General features: G+C 33.9%; 1 protein-coding gene across 5 annotated transcripts in view; it reads left to right on the top strand.

Annotated features, from left to right (window-relative positions):
- The window catches only part of Ufd4 (ubiquitin fusion-degradation 4-like), a 165,112-nt gene that overhangs the window by 131,826 nt on the left and 15,797 nt on the right, over nt 1-17,489 (top strand). The gene's annotated exons all lie outside the window — the stretch shown is intronic.

The raw sequence follows: 17,489 nt of genomic DNA, 5'->3' as shown, positions 1-17,489 counted from the left end.
CTTAACTGTTTTACCTCAGAGATGAGAAAATCTTGTCACAGGTATTACAAAGTGTATATATTTGATTTATAGGCCATTTACTTTTTACCTTATAGTGATTTCTTTACAAATGTGTCAAATTGATGAAGGCAGGTTACACAAATAAGATTTAATTTAAAAATTCAAACTGTTGATTAATTTCTTGTAAATCGGTAAATGTATTTTAATTTTGCTGTATGATATCACACATGAAAATTTGCTTGTTTTGTAGGTTTAAAAAATATATTTTATTGTATATGTGGTTACTTAACAGTTATTAGGGAGTTCATAAGGTAAATCGTTATAGTTTTTAAAATATATGCAGTTTTTTATTGGTATGTATAGATAAACAAATTTAAAAATAGAAAATATTAGTGAAAAATCTTAACATTTTTCAAGTAAGCTACGAATCTTTTAAATATATCTTCAAGAAATACTATACTTTTATTAATTTTTCTTTTATTTCGGAAAAGTTTGACAATTTTTTTACTGTGCGTTTACAACTTTGTTATACATGATAAACGTTTTTGTCCTTTATATCTATTGAAATATACACTACAACCGCAAAAATATTAAATGCGAAAAATCTTGTGTAAATATATATTTTAAGGGTTATCGAAAGTGTCCATTTATAAATTTTCTCGAGATGTGTTACTTGTGTAAATAATTGTTCCCAATAAATAAATTCTAAGTAGAAAAGATACCAAATTAAAACTTCCGAATTAATTCTAACAATCACTATAAATAAACTTTTTGGGAAAGCTCTTTTCCTTCTTACATGCACCTTCTCTTAAATTTTTTAAATTGTTTATAAATACAAACCGCCCCGTAATTTTACCATAAATTTCATACTGGACCAAGTTTTGTCGTATTGATACTGCTATTTCTTAAATGCCTTATAACTAATAGACCAGAATTTAGTGGTAAACGGTATCCATTTACCCCGATTTTGACCTAATGTTATTAGTGCCGGGTTCTGTGTTGATGCTTACATATATTTTACAAAAGGTTACTTTTTAGTATTTTTATTATAAATTGTTAACGAATTATTTAAAATTACATAATTCGGGAAAGTTTGAACTTTGAACCTTTTTCAAAGCTTTTAGCAACATGTTATAAATGGCTTCTTTCTCGCTCATAATTTTTTTTGTGATATTTATAGCATATGACATTTATATTAAGTCCATAGTATTTAATATCTTTACAATTTTTTTTTTGATGTGCTTTTTACTTCAACTCTGAGATAGCGCGTGTATATTGCATACTTCACACATGTTTTTAACTTCTGCAGTACATCCTGACAATCTCACGCCGTTCTTCAATCGCACGGTTTAGGCATTGTGGCCGCTACAATAAACGATCAAGTGAGGTATAGTTTTTTTTTTATTAATACAACGCTTATTCCACTACTTTCATGTTTGGTTTTGTGTAGCACTGTTACCCACTTTTAAGGTGTAACCAAATTTATAAATTTAAACAGATCTACTCTTTTAGATTGATTCTTACACATTTTTACATAAATCTAAACCTTTTTGGGGCCTTTGGAATTATCGTTCAGTTTTCCGTCCAGCTAGAAGTCTACCTTATACCCTACGTTAAAGTATTTTATTTAGTCTGTTCCAGATATTTCTAGTGTTCAGACGTACTTTGGTGAGTATAATAATTTTTTTTGAAAAATTTGACTTTTTGATTTTTTTGATTTTACAATAATTTATAAGTTTATTATACGTAAAATGGAAAAGTTTTTAATTGTCAGAGATCAAACCACAAAAATCCGTAAATTTGGTGTCCAGGGACGAACTCTGGAATTTAAAATTAAGGATGTACCGCCAGGTGAGGAACCCGTAAGTTGGATTAAAAAGGCCATCGAGGATATTGTTCGAAAGGGTACTGTAAATATTTTGCCACATGATCAGGTCGGTTTCACTTTTTGCTCCAAGGATTTCGTTAGAGGTCAGGGATGGATGAGGTTAAAACCAGCCTCAGAGGTGACAGTTGACGATATATGGAACCACATAAGTTCCATATATCAGAGCAACAGCACCGGTTTAAACACCGAAACGTTTTGTCTTGGTATTACTACCGTAAAAATGCCTACTGGAAAGGGTAGAGGTCGTAAGTACAATTCATTTAAAGAGGAGTGTTCTAAACGGCGAGGAATTGTTGTTATTAAAAACAACGATAACCTATGTCTTGCATACGCTTTGGTTGTAGCCAAAGCTTACGTTGACAAAGACCCTGAACTTACAAAAATATGTCGCGATAGAGGGAAAATACAACGGGAAAGAGCATTGCAGTTAATAGATAGGTCTGGTGTTGTTATTCCTAGTGAGGGAGCTGGAATTCCTGAGTTGCAACAGTTTCAGGCATATCTAACAGACTATAAGATTGTGGTCTATAGATATGGAACTAAGGGACGTGATGTCATTTATGAGGGGCACACTTACGGACCAAAATTAAACCTTCTCTTTCATAAAGGTCATTTTAATGTAATTCGGTCCACTGACCAGTGCGTTTATCAGTACGTATTTCTGTGATAAATGTTATCAACCCTACGACCATAAAGACGGACACAGCTGCGTTGATACGTGCTTTGCATGTCGTCGTTCACCAGCTTGTTCCAAAGAAGCTGTTAAAGTTCCCTGCGATAAATGCGGCCGGGACTTTTATGGTGAGGTATGTTTCAACGTTCACATTAACGACATATGTGACAAAATTAAAAGGTGTAAGCAATGTTACAAAATCTACACTAAAAGTCATATCTGTGGGGAGATCTTCTGTAAAACTTGTGGTAAAAATTACCCATCAGATCATCTTTGTTACATGCAGCCTGATTCTGGTAAACCTCCCTCAAAAGATTTTTTGTTCATTTTTTATGATCTTGAGACTCGTCAGGAAAAAATATTGCTAGATGGTTCACTTCTTCAAGAACCAAATCTCTGTGTATTTAGTCAGCGATGTTACAATTGTCTTCAGGAAGAAAAATTACAGTTTTGTCAAACATGCGGTTTTCGTCTAAATGTTTTAAACGAAAATGTTATTTCTATTTTTATTGAATATGTTTTTCAAATTAGGAAAAAATTTAAGAATGTTGTCGTTTTGGCACATAACGGAGGGGGTTTCGATAATCAGTTCGTGTTGAATTACATCCTCACAAAGACCGATTTAACCCCTGATCTTATCATGCGGGGTACGAAGTTAGTTTCGATGAGTGTTGGGAATGTCCGTTTTCTCGACAGTCTTAATTATTTTCCTATGGCCTTGTCAGCTTTACCAAAAGCTTTTGGTTTAACAGAGTTAAAAAAGGGCTATTTCCCACATTTGTTTAATAAAGGGGAAAATCAATCTTATCTCGGACCTATACCTTCTCTAAAATTCTATGATATCGATAATTTGAAGAAGGATGCACGTGATAAGTTAATAAATTGGCATACTGCTAAAGTTGCTAACGGTTATGTTTTTGATTTTCAGAAAGAGATCGTTGACTATTGTATTTCCGATGTCATGATATTAACACAGGCTTGTCTTACATTTAGGAAACAATTATTGAATACGTCAAATGTCTGTCCTTTTATGGAAGCTACTACCGTAGCCTCGACTTGTAGTAAAGTATTTAGGCGAAATTTTCTACAATCTGACACAATAGGTCTTATTCCTAAAGGTGGTTATCGTTTTAAAGATAATCAGTCAAAAATAGCTCTGCAGTGGCTACTTTGGGAAGAGAAACAGCGTAATATTAAAATACAGCATGCTGCACGAGGATTTGAGGCTGTTATTAATACTTGTAAAGTGGATGGTCTTTACGAAAATATCGTGTTTGAATTTCAGGGTTGTTACTATCATGGTTGTCCCCAATGTTATCCCGAAAACAGATTGGCTCCTCTTCATGACGATCCTTCACACTGCATGGAAAATCGTTATGACAGAACTGCTGCCAAAAATCAATATCTAAAATCTCTGGGATATGAAGTCGTTGAAATCTGGGAGTGTGCCTTCAGAAAATCTATGACGCCTGAGATAAAATCATTTACTGAGGATCACCCCTTAATGAGAACTCAACCTATAAATGCTAGGGATGCTTTGTATGGTGGTCGTACTGGTAACACCGTGGAGTATTATAAGGCTCAAGAAAATGAAAAGATTAAATATGTCGATGTTTGTTCCCTATACCCTTGGGTATGTAAGCGTGGAAAATTTCCTCTAGGTCATCCTAAAATTTTTGTAGGAGATGAATGCCGGCATATAGATTTATCACGAGTATCTGGTTTAATAAAGTGTAAAGTACTTCCTCCCTCAAACCTTTATCATCCTGTTCTACCCGCAAAAATAAACAATAAATGCATGTTTGTTCTTTGTCGTAAATGCAGCGAGGACTTTATGCAAGGAGAATGTCAGCATTCCGACGAACAGAAGTCACTTACAGGAACATGGGTAATTGAAGAAGTTGTAAAAGCTTTGGAAAAGGGTTACAAAATAGTTGAGACCTACGAAATCTGGTCGTACGAAACCCGTGAATTGTCAAAACATCAAAATGGTCTCTTTTCCGACATGATGAATAAATTCATCAAAATCAAGCAGCAAGCTTCAGGATGGCCCCGTGGTTGTGTAACAGCCGAAGAAAAAAACCGATACATCGAACAGTTTCTCCAGATAGAAGACGTTCGGTTAGAGTTTACCGAAATAACGGCGAATCCTGGCCTTAGATCGTTAGCTAAATTAATGCTTAATTCGTTCTGGGGTAAATTTGCACAGCGAGAAAATCTTCCCAAAACTTCTATTGTAAACAATCCTAAAGAATTCTTTGCTATGATGATTAATCCCTCGATCTATGTAAATACTGTGGTTCCTGTAAACGAGGAAACACTGGTTGTTACGTGGGAGTATGTGGAAGAAGCATTTTCAATGTCTTCCACTGTAAACGTCGTTCTGGCCTCATACGTTACGGCTCTAGCCCGCCTCAAACTGTATTCCTATTTAGACATGGTGGGCGAGCGTACTTTATATTATGATACCGATTCAATTGTGTACATTTCCAGAGACGGTCTGCCTGATCTTCCTACCGGTGACTGTATTGGTGATTTAACTGATGAGCTAAGTGGTGGTCATATTTCGGAGTTCGTTTCTGGAGGCCCCAAAAATTATGCTTATAAATACATACTTCCTAATGGTGACGAAAAATTTTGTTGCAAAGTTAAGGGAATTTCCCTTAATTATTTAAACTCGCAATTAATTAATTTTGATACTATTAAAAAGATGGTACTTGTAAAGTCGGAAGGTATTAAAATCATAAGTAAACAAGTTAGACGAACAACAGAACATCAAGTCATAACACAGGAAATCCATAAAAATTATCGACCACATTCTACAAAAAGAAAATTTTTAGAAGATTTTAGTTCCGTTCCTTTTGGTTATAAGAAAATGAAAATTTAAAAATATGTATAAATTTATTTATAGTGTTAATATTATTGATTATTGTAGTTTTAATACACGGCTTTTTATTATTTAGTTATATGTACATATTTTATATTAGTATTAAATGTGTCTTTTAAGAATTTTTCATAAATTAGTTTTCCGTTCTCTATTATCCAGCGTCTATTTGGTTGTCTGTTTTTCTATCACATATTGTAGTTGGCTTTTAAAATTTTTATAGTAAAACAACGTTACCAGGTATCTGTTATGAGTTACTGATTAATTTAAAGATCTTAAAACGATGTATAGCATATTAGGGTTAAATATCATAAAATTTGTTCATTAAGTTTTAGAAGATGTTAAGACTACCAAAAGATATCCGTTAGCGACTACTGGTGAATTATGAACTGATCTTAATAAATTAAGATCAAATGTTCCTGTTGCCACCTTTTTCTAATAAAAATGTAACAAAAATATGTCTAGCATCAGATCGTAAAGACGTCTACTGAAACATATTATTCACAAAGATATCTGATATGGACCATTGGCGAATTATGAACCGATCTTATTAAATTAGGATCTAGTGTTCGTGTTGCCATATTTTTCTGATAAAAACGTAACAAAGAGTTGTCTAGCATTAGATCGTAAAAGATGTCTACTGAAACATATTATTCACAAAGATATCTGATATGGACCATTGGCGAATTATCAACCGATCTTATTAAATTAGGATCTAGTGTTCGAGTTGTTACGTTTTTATCTGATAAAAATGTAAAAAAAGTTGTCTAGCATCAGATCGTAAAAGACGTCTACTGAAACATATTATTCACAAAAGATATCTGATATGGATTACTGGTGAATTATGAACCGATCTTATTAAATTAGGATCTAGTGCTCGTGTTGTCACTTTTTTTAATAAAATGTAACAAAAAAGTTGTCTAGCCTCAAATTGTAAAAAGACGTCTACTAAAACATATTATTCACAAAGATATCTGATATGGACCACTGGCGAATTATGAACCGATCTTATTAAATTAGGATCTAGTGTTCGTGTTGCCACTTTTTTACTGAATTGTAAAAAAAATTTGTCTAGCCTCAGATTGTAAAAAGACGTCTACTAAAACATATTATTCACAAAAGATATCTGATATGGACCACTGGCGAATTATGAACCGATCTTATTAAATTAGGATCTAGTGTTCGTGCTGCCACTTTTTTACTAAATTGTAAAAAAAAGTTGTCTAGCCTCAGATTGTAAAAAGACGTCTACTAAAACATATTATTCACAAAGATATTTGATGTGGACCACTGGCAAATTAGGAACCGATCTTATTCAATTAGGATTTAGTGTTCATGTTGCCATCTTTTTAATAAAATGTAACAAAGTTGTCTAGCATTAGATCGTAAAAAACATCTACTGAAACTTAATATTCACAAAGATATGTGATATGGACCATTGGCGAATTATGAACCGATCTTATTAAATTAGGATCTAGTGTTCGTGTTGTCACCTAAAATAATAATAAGAAAATCGATCGACAAATCTTAATGGTCTGCTTTCCTGAGTTAATTTTTAAGTATGTTTTTAATGGCCAGTTACCCAACAGGAGTTTAGTTTTCAGTTTAAGTATCTTCTAATAAAATCAATAAAAATGTTTATTTAAGTGTGTGATGGAAAAAAGACAATCATTTCGCTTTCATACTGACTGTTTGTCCCATACTAACAAAACCTCTTCCGGCGGTCGTGTAACCGTACCGACTAGCGGTGGATGCTGTTAAGAACAAAATTTGTTCGAACCGAATTGGTTACGTTTGCCTTCAATATATGTTTTTTTTTTTCATAATATATTCACTCAATTTCATTCCTTCGCTTACCTACCATTTTAATATCATTTTCTGTCAGTAGCACCTTCTCCGTACTGACTGCTGATAAGACTGAATTTTTGTTCAAACTGTCCGTTTAAATTTCTTCTGTATATTATATACTCTGGATTTTTTAAAATAATTAACTTATGATCGTAGATAAAATATAGTATGCAACTCGCAAGAGTTTTGGTCACTATTCTTTAATAATTGATCATATTGATACATTATATCACATTTCAACGTTGAATATTTGGTGGCCCCTTTATAGTATAAACGGATGGTCCACTTTTGCCGCACAGAAACACGCCAGGTACCACATTGTGGGAGTAGTACTGTAAACTTAGGGTGTCTGTCAGACTCGCTTACAAACCGGGCTGTCACTTATTGAGTTGAGTACGTAAAGTGTTCTCTGTATGTTTTAATATGCATCGGGGAATTGTTGTCTGATGGTTATCGAAGAACCGTCTGTGATCATATCCCCACTATCACTGTAACATGAATTGTGTTTTCTCACCTTACCTTGTATATATCAGCATCTAAATATAAAAGTAGACAACGGACGAAAAGAAGAAAATATTGGTTATCTAATTTGGGCAGTGGGACACCACTTTGATGATTTGCGACAAGATCTGTGTCTAGCCGTGGACAAAAAAAAAGAAGACCTGTATAAAGCATTGGAGGAAACAATCGTAGACCTATGTATAGCACTGGAGGAAAGAATCGTAGACCTATGTAGAGTACTGGGCGAAAAAATATGTGTCGAGCACTAGACGAAAGAACGAAAGCTTATATGTAACAGTGTATAAAATATTGAGTTCCCCTGTCAAGCAGTGAACGTTCAATTAGTGAATAGAAGAAGGTAACATGAGATGAACAGATTAGCGAAAGAAAAAGAAGAAGAGGAAAGAAAGGAAAAGAAAAAATGATTCGACTTGTCAGTAAGCGTGATGTCACCCGAACACCTGAGCAGGTGCAAACATCAAAGGATGCCGCTTTTTCCCACGGTCGGTAAAATTTTCCCAGCGCCAAGTGCCGCAATATCTACTGGGAAAATAATAAATCAGGAAGCAAGGTTTAGATATCTGGGAATAGATATAGCTAGTTACGGAGGTGTTGAAGAAGAAGTACGACAAAAAAGCTTAAAAGCAAGTAAAGCGGCGGGATCTCTTAATGACACAATCTGGAAGAACAAACACCTAAGACAATACACAAAAACAAGAAACTATAAAGCAGAAATTAGACCTATATTAACATACACAGCGGGGACAAGACCTGACACATCTAAAACGAGACCACTACTAGAAACCACAGAGATGAAAATACTTTGACGAATATCAAGAAAAAGTCTGTTGGATAGGAAGAGAAGCGAAAACATAAAAGCATGCAATATAGAAGACATAAATGGATGGGTGACAAAACGGAATGGGATGGGAGGAGTGGAACGAACACATTAATAGAATGGCAGAGGATAGGATAGTACGAATAGTACGAGATAAGAACCCAATTGGACAAAGAGGTATTGGCAGGCCAAGAAAAACATGGTGCGATAATTTTAACAATTTAGGAGGCTAATACTCTGAGATAGCGCGTCCTTAAAGCCTACATACAAGAAGGAAGAAGAACAATGGTAACAATGGTGTAACAAAAAATGCTTGTTTAAACGTTCAAGGATTTGTTTCCGAATAAAAAATACGTTTTATAAAATTTTTCACATATTGTTATAATGTAATACTGATGATTAACCACCACTTATGTATAAGATTGTCAAAGTGGAAGCGAGATCAGCGATGACTGTGAGATTAAAAGGGAGGGAAGGAAGACATATTCAATGTAGTGCAAAAAAAATCATTACATCAGGCTACAGCCTCGTAAGCCTTGGCTTACCTCAAAACATCCTTTCATCCTTTCATGTCGAAAGCCTATTTTCTCCAGTCACTCATTCCAAACTCACTCAAAACCTCTATATCGTCTAAATATCTAAGCGTCTAGATCGTCACCAGTTTTTCCCTTCGATAGGCTTGTTTAGCATCTTAGCTTAAGGTCACTTCCATACATCAGCATCACGTGACCCACCTATCTTAGGCGGTATATTTTTATGGCTTTAACAAAATTGACCTTACTAAAAATCTATAAAGTTCAAAATTATCTTGCTCTCCCCATGAATCGTATTCTTTAACTCCGCCATAAAACGTCCCCGATACTGATCTTTCAAACTTTCATATCAGCTAATTTTGCGTCGTCATTGCGGATGTTCCTGTATCGCAGCTTTGGGCTTTGGGCGTATTATCCTTTAATAAAGTTTGCATTTTGTGTCCCTTGACATATTTCCTCTCTCAATTAAAGATTGGCAAAATACAGTTGCTTAGGATAAACGAAACACATGCTGAACTGAACATGCAACTCGTACAAATAAAGAAATGAAAATCATAACATTAGAAATGAAAAACACTGAGAATGTGAACATTATGTGGAGCAAAGCTGTTATAAACACATAGAACAAAACCTACAAAAGAAAGAAGAAAGCCGCATACCTTTGGAACTACTGGAAATCATGAAACAAATAAGAAAATATAGAAATAAAAACCTAGATTCTAGAACCCGAAAATTCGAGATTTGTGATTGGCAACATTGGCAATACTGTATTGTGTCAGGGTTTTATTAGTCAGTCAACGCCCAGTTGAAAGCGTTTAGTATAGTTTCGTGCGACTCCAGTGTTTATAAGTGACTTGAGGTAGTTGTTACTAAGGTGATATTGTTTAATTGTCGGAGAGGAATACATCAGTGTTGGTTCAACGAAAATGACACCAAGAAACCCAAAACATCTTAACTGATCGCCAGGAAAGAGAGCCAAAGTAATTATCGTTCTAGAAGAAGGTTACACATATCAAGAAATAGCAAACAAATTGGGTGGTGGCGCCACAAAATCAGGTGTGATGAAAGTTTGTAAACGTTATTATAATGCTAGAATGACAATATCAGCAACAAAAACATGCAGGAAACCGAAAGTTAGTAAATACGATGAGCGTAGAATATGCCGACTTTCTTTAGAAGATCGTCGCAGATCCGCAAAAGAAATTAATGTTATTGCCAAATCAACTGGCTTACAAATATCGGACCGCACTATCAGAAGAAAGTTGTGTGAAAATGGATTGCCAGCACTAACTCCTAAAACGAAGCCATTTGTGAACAAAAAACAGAGGCAAAAACGCATTGATACACAGATGATGGACAGAAGAACAGTGGAGTAAGGTAATTTGGAGTGATAAAACCAGAATCTTGATCTTCGGAAGTGACGGAGTGAAGTTTGTTCACCGCCGACCGGGGAAGACCTTTTGCCCCAGTGTGCTAAGGTCACTATGAAGCGTCCTGTGAGTGTCATGGTATGGGCTTGTATGACACTAATTAAGTTTAACGTTTAGCAGTAATAGAGGGCAATATTAATGCAAAAAAATATCAGGAAGAGATGCTGCAAGCCAAACTGCTGCCGACTATCAGAGATTTGTTTTAAGGGGATTCCCAACAATGCATCTTCCAGCGGGATGGAGCGCCTTGTCATACGGCGAAGACTTACATAGAACGGTTGAGAAACTATAACGTTGCTCTCGTGTCTTGGCCTGTCATTATTCAAACCTGGTTTAGAGTTATTATACCAGAAAATTTGGCTCATCTCGTGAACTCCACGCCTCGCAGAATCGAGTCTGTCCTAAAAAATAAAGGTTATCCCACCAAATACCAATTTTCTTGATAATAACCGTTGCACACCATTTTTTTTAAATTTATCTACTAATAGATAACAGCTGTTGTTTTATTTGTTTTTAAATTTTTAGAGTGTTTTTTTTAAATAGATGTTAAATATTAAGTAGAAGCATAAAACGGTGCAATAAAATTATAGATAAACTTATAAATAACATAAGTGTTGTGAAAAAGAAGAATGCTGATAACAAAACTAAAATTTTTGTAAAGTTTCCAGAATTTTGGCCACTAGTGTATATATATATACTCCGAAGATTTATTTACACAAGCACTTGAAACTATACAGAAGGGATCAAGATAAATGGTGAAACTATAAATAACATTCGTTATTCCGGCGATACAGTTATTATCGTTGAAAAGACCTACAGGCGCTACTAAACAGAATTTGAAATTCTGGGGAACAGTGTGGTTTAACATGAAATATAAAGAAAACAAAACCAAGATCATTAAGATGGATAAAGTCATAACAAGGATACAGATGAAGATGCTGAACAAGTAGTAAAAATGAAATACTTCTGGAGTCTGAATTACTGAAGATCTAAATCCAGAATCAGAAATTCGATCAAGAATGGAGCAATATACGAACAGAGAAATGTTGACCTTGAGGAAACCTGTAACTCAGGTTTCAGTATCTCTAAAGGGGAACGAATAAGAAAAAACTTCAAGAATAACTAGTGTTAGAAATGTAAGAGAAAGTGAGAAATTTCACGTGTGAGTAGAATTAAAGCGGAGGTCAATGCAAAAGATAATTAAAAATTTCCAATATAAAATCCTTTGAATTAGAACAAAAACTGAAACTGAAATATTGTATCTACAATATGTAATTGAAGATGGCGATGGAAGTACAAATAAGATGAAAACTTTGGATGGGAAATTATGTTAAAATATAATAGTTTTATTTAGTACTAGTATTACATAACGATAGAGAAATATTTGGTGAAGTATACAGTATAGATAAAGTAGGCTAGATGACTTTGACGGAAAAGAATGGTATGTGTCCGAAAAATCCCAATGAAACAGAAAACTATTATAAAACCAACATAAGATCTTGTAGGATGTAAGTCAATGAAATTGGATATTTAAAAATAAAGAAGAAGGCATTTATCAAAGTGTAAACAAAACAATTCTCTGAGAGGAGAGTATCATGGTTGAAGAATTTAAGGGACTGGTTTAAATGCAGTTCTATAGAACTCTTCAGAGCAGCAGTAGATAGAGTAAAGATAATGATGATGATATCCAACCTCCTATCGGGAGAAGGCACTTAAAGAAGAAGAAAGATAATGTATTATAGCTTTATAGCGAAGTTAATATTTTAATCACTTAATATTTTCACAAAAACATCCTCTAAATCACGGCATTAATTTTCCATCCGATCGTAAACAAATATTTGCGAAATTTCCTGTATGTACACGTCGATTCAAGAGTTATCAAATCCATCAACAAATAAGGGAGGGATATCTGAGCAAAGACAAACGCTCCTTCAGTTGCGGCAAACAACTCGGACAAATCAGTCAAGATATCGATAAAGCTAACATTTCATCCATCGCTGCCATCATTACTGATGATGAATGTGCGGCGCTGACAACGAGACGTTGCATCGTTATTATGTTTATGGGGCAAACAAGGGCAATAACGTGTTGTTGTTGTACTAGTCAATCTTTCTTATTACTATATATTTCGACAAGAGAATAAGGAGACAAGAAGGATTGAAGTCATAGTTCTCGATACAAAGAATGTTAAAATATTAAATAAGAAGAAATCATGCTGTATGTTGGTAGAATTTTGAAAATAAAAAATGAAGTTTTGTTTTTGTTATAGTAAAAATTACGGTTTACTTTTACCTCTACTATTCAACCGGTCATAGGCGCAAAACACTATCAATTAGAAAAATCAATTAATTATTATAGTTATTATTATAGTCGAGTATCAGATAATAAAAAAGTCAAATTGTTGCATTCCATTCTGTTGTTATTGGGGAATACAAAACAAGTGCCGGGTTATGAAGGGGTGTATAGGAATGAACGAGCAGATTTTTTATCAAAACAAGCTACGGGAGAAACCTTTGTAGGCCTCAAAAAACGAGAGACTAAAACGGTCACCGAAATAGTGACTAGACATTATCGTTTAACCAAACCCCTACACAAAAAAGGGAAGGTGAATAAACTAGACTACCAGACCAGAATTGAGGCAACAGAACTTATTGGGTGTTTAATGAAAAAACAGGGTATGGTACAAAGGTCTTAGGACAAGGTGCCAGAGATTAACGTGTTTTTCCTGAACTAAGCAGTAAAAAAGAAGTTACGTTGTAAGAAAAAAGGTCGTGGCAATTGTGGGAGTGTGAATTCACCGATAAGAAGGTTATGATATTGCATAATCTGAAAAGCTGAATCGATGGAACTGAAATAGAGAAGTTAATACAAACAAGGACAAAGTTATATTGAAAAAGTATTCTTAGTTGTTTATTCATACATAGGAAACTAAAACAGCTAAGCAGCTTTATCAAAACTCAGTTATTTTAATAATTCTTAATAAACTTTTTAGATTTAATTAGCTTATTTGCGCTACTTAATTAGCTAAAGGCAGATAAGTAAGAAATGTTATTGTTATGTTATTATTGTAAGCACGCCTTGGACGACACATATGATGATGTACGCTGCTTATGTGGTTCTCATTGCCAGAAATGGAAAAGAACTGGCAAGTATAGCAAAAACACTGACTCGGGAAAGCTTTAAAATGGGACTGAAAGTTAATATTAATAAATCCAAGCACATGGAAATGTTGACCAAAAAAGGAATAAACTGCAGGGGCTCCTTTAAATTAAAGGTGGAGGATGGATCAGTTAAAGAATAGGAGAAGGTGGATAAACGAGAGGAGTATATAGCATTAAAAGTATCAGCTACAAAAATGGGTTTAATAATAAACACCAACAAAACGAAGTATATATAAATAAGCACGCAACGACGCGTGGAGACAATGGAGTGTGGAGAAGACGATACAACTTCAAGCTTTATAAAATATACCAGGAACCTGATATCGTAAAACGTATTAAAATAGGACGTGTGAGGTGGGGCATGTAATGCGGATGAAACAAACTGACCAAGCTAGAAAAACGCTCCTTGATAGACCCATTGGTCAGAGAAGAAGATGAAGACCCAGAATAACGTTCCTTGATAACATCGATGAAGACATGAGAAATATGGGAATACTTGCTTGGCGGAGAAAGGCGATGGATAGGGACGGACTGGAGAGAAATTCTTAAGGAGACTAGGACCCACGCAGGTTTGTAAAGCCAGAATGATGATGATGATGATGATGGTGGCTAAATATATTATTTACTTAGGTACCCTTATTGATCAGACATGTAAGGAAGAAATTGAAATCAACTTGAGTCTGACCAAGAGCCCAGATGTGCTGCCTCCATAAACAAAATTATTAAAGCTAAAGGTGTATTTCGTAATACAAAAATAAGAGTATACAAAACTATTATTAGACTCACAATGCTATATGCTGCCGAAACATAGACTATGTGAACAAAACAATACACAACAGATTAGAAGCATAAGAGAGGAAGATGCTGCGCAGAATGTTTGGTGAAAAAGTAGTATGGGAGAATGAATGGACGAACTAATGTAGAAGTGTATCAACTGTATGCTAACCATACAATAACAAAAGTAGTGAAAAAACGTAGACTAGAATGGCTCGGACCACTAGAAAGAATGCAAGGTAGTAGACAAGTTAAGAATATTGGTTAGAGAGTACCTGAGGACAAAAAAAAAAGAGGAAGGCCAAGAAAAAAATTGAGAAATGTAGTGATGAAAGATGTCAGAGACAAGGGAATCAGAGATTGGACGATTGGAAACGCTATACATACATTCAACACGTAGTTGGAAAGAGATGTTATTAGTGAGTTTCAAAAGCTAAGCAGCAGTATCAATGCTTTGGAAAAGTACGTTTCACATAGTCAATGGAACAAAAGAAAATAGTTTTTATTTATTCTTTCCACAAATATACTCTATATATTATGAATACATAGGTACCATTTTTCTAAATGTCTATTATTTTTAATTAGCATTTTATTGTCGTCAATTATTACTTTTATTATTAAAAATAATTACCTCAATACGTTTTTATTGTGATTCGAATTCCCTCTAAACCTTTGCTACAAAAATAAATTTCCCCAACGAGAAACATTCATACCGACACATTCTCGAACAATAACGGGGCAATAAACAAAACAAACAGTTATTTTCCAGACTTGTATGGTTCAATTCAACTGCAGAATAACAAAACTCATGTAGAAATAACACTGCAGTGTAATTCAACTGAATATGAAGGATATCAAAGTGAATTGCGAACATAAATATGCTGGAATATGTATATTAGCGTTGGTGTTACTGGGTTATGTTTATAATATTATAAAATAAGGTATAAAATTGTTTTTTCTCGGTATTATTTCTACAGAATTATGCCGAAGGACATATTTCTGGATGTCCGTTTCTCTCTTTATTAATATCAAGAGTTTTTATTCCGTTCTTCTTGAACTGCAACAAAATGCCTGCATTTCTCATATTCGATGGGATTTTACAGCCACTCCACTATTTTACTCCTCTAGCTAAAATTAATACAACATATTCAAACTGTTTGGGAAAGTATTTAGTATTTACTTTCATATTTTACATTTTTTTTACTTTTATTACTGTACTATATGATCTCATTTATTGGTATATTCTAACTACTTTACTTTAAAAGATATTATTTTCTTCTATTCAGTAAAATCTCATTGTTAAATTTGCTTAAGCACATGTCTGTTTTTAAGTTCAAAGAATCTGACTTCTCCTTGTTATTTTAAAAATTGCGTCGCAAACGCAGAAACCACTAAAGTATCATTTTTTAGTGACCATAAAGTTAGATTATCGCCATTTAAAAGCGCCATACAATAGCGCTGATTTATGGGAGAGCACTTGTTCCATAGACCACCTAAGAACGACCAGAGGATTGTTCTGACCATCTCAAGACGCACTTCCTATCGAGACAGCGTATAGTAATCATCCTGGGTTTACCGGTTACGTCGTATCGTGCCCCGGTGTCACGGACGTCGCGAGGGGCAAATACAACTCTACTCCACTGACTACGATTAATACACCAATATTTCAAAGGTAAGTTCTATTGTTTGTACAGATAACAGCAATAAGTAAAGCCAGCTAATTCTTGTAATTTATTCACAATTAAAATATTGCATTTTTCTTCGTTATTAATCTAATTTCATTAAACCAGCGACCTCTAGTTTTACACAAAACACAAACTCTAAGTGTTTTTTTTGTACAGATAACATTAATGAGTTACGCCAGGTATTTTCATGATTGTTAAATGAATTGCTAATTTATTCACAATCAAAATATTGCATTTTAATTTTTTTGTTTTTATTATTCTAATCACTTTACCAGCAACCTCAAGTTTTACACAAACAGGCTTATATAATTCGAAATATTGATGACGTCACCATTTTTATGTACATGAAGTCACCGATGTTTTATCAAATGGAACGATTATATTATTTTTTCAATAGAATCAGTTCGTGAATTTGAAAAAAATGTTTATTACAATTTTATTACAATGTTTATATAATGTTTATTACAATTTTTTATTTTGAGTAACACAATACATCTTACAATTAAATTAAATGTTAAAACTGCATGCCTTTTACTTCCTTACAAAAACCAAGGCGGTATTCAAATTCTTCCAAAACTCTATTTAATAAAATTTTTTATTTAAAAAATTTCTTTATAAAAGGTATATTAATATAAAAGCCCTATCGGACTACATCATAAAACTTTTTCGGAATAACTATTCCATCATCAGTGCTACCTGGATATACATGTTTGAAGCTACTAAATTTGTGGGTAAAAAATCCTTTAAATGTAGTTAGATTAACTTTGAATTCCATTTTTGATACTCTAAAACTGTGATGTTTAAATCATGAATGTGTTGCTTGTGTGAGTCCATTTCAAAAGGTGAAAGAAATAATAAGTTAGACTTACTCACAATCAATTTAAAATTAAATTGATTGTGAGTAAGTCTAACTTATTATTTCTTTCACCTTTTGTGATGTTTAAGTTATAAAAGGAATTGATCACATGGCAACGTAGCATTCCACTAGGGTTGCTAGTCCTTAGATGAAGTATCTGTGAGGTCTTGTTGATAGCAACTCAGTTCATGTACAAGAAAACATTTATGACTTACGCCAGATATTTTCTTTTATTTACATTTGTATCTCTTCTACTTCCAAGTATAGAAGAACTCTGGACCAAATGCAAGGAAACTATCCATACAGCGGCTAAAGGCATTTTAAAACTTAACCAGGCTAAAATTACGAAGATTGGTTTGACGAAGAATTTAGATCCATTAACCAACAGAAAATTGAAGCATAACTCTGAGATAGCGCG

The sequence above is a fragment of the Diabrotica undecimpunctata genome, chromosome 6 (genome assembly GCF_040954645.1).
Source record: "Diabrotica undecimpunctata isolate CICGRU chromosome 6, icDiaUnde3, whole genome shotgun sequence".
Lineage (NCBI taxonomy): Eukaryota > Metazoa > Arthropoda > Insecta > Coleoptera > Chrysomelidae > Diabrotica > Diabrotica undecimpunctata.
The sequence above is the reverse complement of the archived record's forward strand: the minus strand, read 5'-3'. Positions and strand labels throughout refer to the sequence as shown.